The sequence below is a fragment of the Danio aesculapii genome, chromosome 6 (genome assembly GCF_903798145.1).
Source record: "Danio aesculapii chromosome 6, fDanAes4.1, whole genome shotgun sequence".
Lineage (NCBI taxonomy): Eukaryota > Metazoa > Chordata > Actinopteri > Cypriniformes > Danionidae > Danio > Danio aesculapii.
Window position 1 is genome coordinate 77,816 of NC_079440.1, and position 3,622 is coordinate 81,437.

The window sequence follows — 3,622 nt, forward strand, 5'->3', positions numbered from 1 at the left end:
AACCATAACTGATTTAATGAGCCATTCGCAGTTTCACTGTACCGGCCGTGTGCACTTAGACCTGCATGGCTTAATCTTTGAGACAAGCATATGTTACTGGCAGGATCAACCAGGTAGCCCCGAGCAGGGTGGCAGAGGAAGGTGCCAGCTGGGCGCTGGCCTCCTTTCCTCACGCACGGGGTCTCGCGCCGCCGCTCGCGCCCCCTGAGGGGGCGAGGGAGGCGCGGCCGCTCGTGGGGGGTGGGGTGTTTGGCGGGGACGCTTTCACCGGGAAATACGGCGTGCTTCGCGGCGAGCCCGGCCGAGGAGCGGAGAGCGCCCGCCCGCCCGCCTCTGTGAGAGAGCGGCGGGGAGGCGCGCCGACCCTCGCTGGGCCGCCGGTGGAGGACGTTGGAGGTAGACCGGTCGTCTGAGTCCTTTTCCCAAGGAGCGAGGGGGGTGCGGAGGAGGCCCGGAGGAGGCCTCGCTCTGCTGCGTGTCTGAGGCCCGAATCGGGGAGGAACCACCTTGCCCACAGCAGTCCGGAGGGACCGGGCGAGGGGCCTGCCCCAGGGGCGTCGTAACTTCCCATCGGTCAGGTTGCAGAACTCTGGGCGCTGCTGCTATCCAAGTCACCCGCCGGCAGTCAGTCCTGCCGAGGTGAGGGGCCCTTCGGAGGAGAACGGTGCGCCCTCTGGGGCCGTTGTTCTCCTCTAAGGTCTCCTCCGAAGACGTCTGAGGAAGCGCTCAAAACCAAAGTCCACGAAGTTTCGCCTTCGCCGAAACCTCGATGGCAGGTCAGAGGAAATGGGGGTGTTCCGGGCTAAGAAGTCGACCCGCTCCCGTGTCCCAGTAACACAAAGTGTCCTAGCACTCGGTCTTGTGCATGGCCGTAGACATGTAGAGAGCTGTCCCCATGCGCGCCCCGGTGCACGTGTTCTGCCAGGGCCAAGCGAGCCTTCGACAGATCCGCCATTTTGCTTTCGAGCCTTGAACGAGCCTTTTTATGAGAGTGAGGTCGGTCGGCATTACTTTGCAAAAAGAAATAAACATTTTTAAATACTAAAAAAAAAGAAAATGTTAAGAAAGATGACACAACCCACCCACCCTCCACAGCCAGCCTAATAAGCTACAGGTGGGATGTCCACAGGCAGTTGAACAAGTTATAGGCGGGATGTCCACAGACAGCCTAATAAGCTACAGGTGGGATGTCCACAGACAGCTAAATAAGTAATAGGTGGGATGTCCACAGACAGCTCAATAAGTAATAGGTGGGATGTCCACAGACAGCCTAATAAGCTACAGGTGGGATGTCCACAGACAGCTAAACAAGTTATAGGCGGGATGTCCACAGACAGCCTAATAAGCTACAGGTGGGATGTCCACAGACAGCCTAATAAGCTACAGGTGGGATGTCCACAGACAGCTAAACAAGTTATAGGCGGGATGTCCACAGACAGCCTAATAAGCTACAGGTGGGATGTCCACAGACAGCTAAACAAGTTATAGGCGGGATGTCCACAGACAGCCTAATAAGCTACAGGTGGGATGTCCACAGACAGCCTAATAAGCTACAGGTGGGATGTCCACAGACAGCCTAATAAGCTACAGGTGGGATGTCCACAGACAGCCTAATAAGCTACAGGTGGGATGTCCACAGACAGCCTAATAAGCTACAGGTGGGATGTCCACAGACAGCCTAATAAGCTACAGGTGGGATGTCCACAGACAGCCTAATAAGCTACAGGTGGGATGTCCACAGACAGCCTAATAAGCTACAGGTGGGATGTCCACAGACAGCCTAATAAGCTACAGGTGGGATGTCCACAGACAGCCTAATAAGCTACAGGTGGGATGTCCACAGACAGCCTAATAAGCTACAGGTGGGATGTCCACAGACAGCCTAATAAGCTACAGGTGGGATGTCCACAGACAGCCTAATAAGCTACAGGTGGGATGTCCACAGACAGCCTAATAAGCTACAGGTGGGATGTCCACAGACAGCTAAATTAGTTACAGGTGGGATGTCCACAGACAGCTTCATAAGCTACAGGTGGGATGTCCACAGGCAGCCTGATAAGCTACAGGTGGGATGTCCACAGACAGCCTAATAAGCTACAGGTGGGATGTCCACAGACAGCTAAATAAGTTACAGGTGGGATGTCCACAGACAGCCTAATAAGCTACAGGTGGGATGTCCACAGACAGCCTAATAAGCTACAGGTGGGATGTCCACAGACAGCCTAATAAGCTACAGGTGGGATGTCCACAGACAGCTAAATAAGTTACAGGTGGGATGTCCACAGACAGCTTCATAAGCTACAGGTGGGATGTCCACAGACAGCCTAATAAGCTACAGGTGGGATGTCCACAGACAGCTAAATAAGTTACAGGTGGGATGTCCACAGACAGCTTCATAAGCTACAGGTGGGATGTCCACAGGCAGCCTGATAAGCTACAGGTGGGATGTCCACAGACAGCTAAATAAGTTATAGGTGGGATGTCCACAGACAGCCTAATAAGCTACAGGTGAGGTGAATCGGCTTGACTTAACCAAAAAGAGGACTAACCCACCACCCCTAACCCTCAAGCTCTAAACGCGATACCAATCCTAATACCTCACCCTAGACCAACCCTACACCCCAACCCTGAACCCCAAATCCTAACCCCACCCCTGAACCCCAATTCCTAACCCCAACCCTGAACCCCAATTCTGAACCCCCATATCCCCTACTGAATCCTAACCCTCGACCCTAGCCAACGAGCATTGACTCTGTGACCCCTCTCTCTTTCTCTCTCGGTCTTGTAGGGTGAGCTGAATCGGCTTGACTTTTACCAAAACCGAGGAAATCCATCCTAGCCAGAGAGCAAGAAAGCTATCCCCTGTGTGAGGGTTGGAAGAGTGTGCCTCTGCGCAGCATGTGCGCTGTTCCAGGGAGCAAGACAAGGCCCTGCATCCTCCAATGGCCCGGTTCCACTGAGTGGTACGGTTCGGTTTGGTACGCTTTTATGGTCGTTTCCACTGTCAAAAAGCGTACCGAACCGTACCGTACCACTTTTCCGAAACACGAGAAAGGGTCCCAAAAGGCAGAGCCACACGCGCAGCTGAACGCTATTGGTTTACAGATACGTCATTCGCTTATGCAACAAGCCAGAATGAAAACAAAAAACCCGCCATGTTTGAAATACACAGCCGAGAGATCACAGCGGAATTATAAATACATATAGCAACGAGCCATGGTCGATCTGGGCTCAAACAAACCCTGTCGTCATGTGGATGAACAGCCACACGTAGTTTTTTTTTACGAGCCAGTCTGAGGCGCGAGCGGTTTCGCTTTCTTGCTAGCGCTCGTCCAACATTATATCTGAAATAACAAACTTCTTGAGCTGATGATAATAACCTGGGCTTGATTATTGACGTGCTTTTGAAACCCGATCCTGTCAGACACTGTTTCTTCACGCTTCACTCTCGCGCTTGTCAAAGGAGAAGGCGGAAAAAAGGAGCACATTATTTCTCAGCAACATGAACAAAATGCCATGATTATCTTCACATTTTGGACTAATATGAACCGGGAATGACGGACTTACTCTCTAACGGAGGCTACATGTGCTGCTGAAGATTACAAACACAGATGAGAGGTTT

General features: G+C 52.5%; 1 non-coding gene across 1 annotated transcript in view; it reads right to left on the reverse strand.

Annotated features, from left to right (window-relative positions):
• Nucleotides 1-116, reverse strand: part of LOC130231308 (18S ribosomal RNA) — a 1,887-nt gene extending 1,771 nt beyond the window's left edge. Inside the window, exon 1 of the ribosomal RNA XR_008838033.1 lies at nt 1-116. This exon is cut by the window's left edge and continues 1,771 nt beyond it. This is a non-coding gene — a ribosomal RNA (18S ribosomal RNA).
• Between the last annotated feature and the right edge of the window lie 3,506 nt (nt 117-3,622).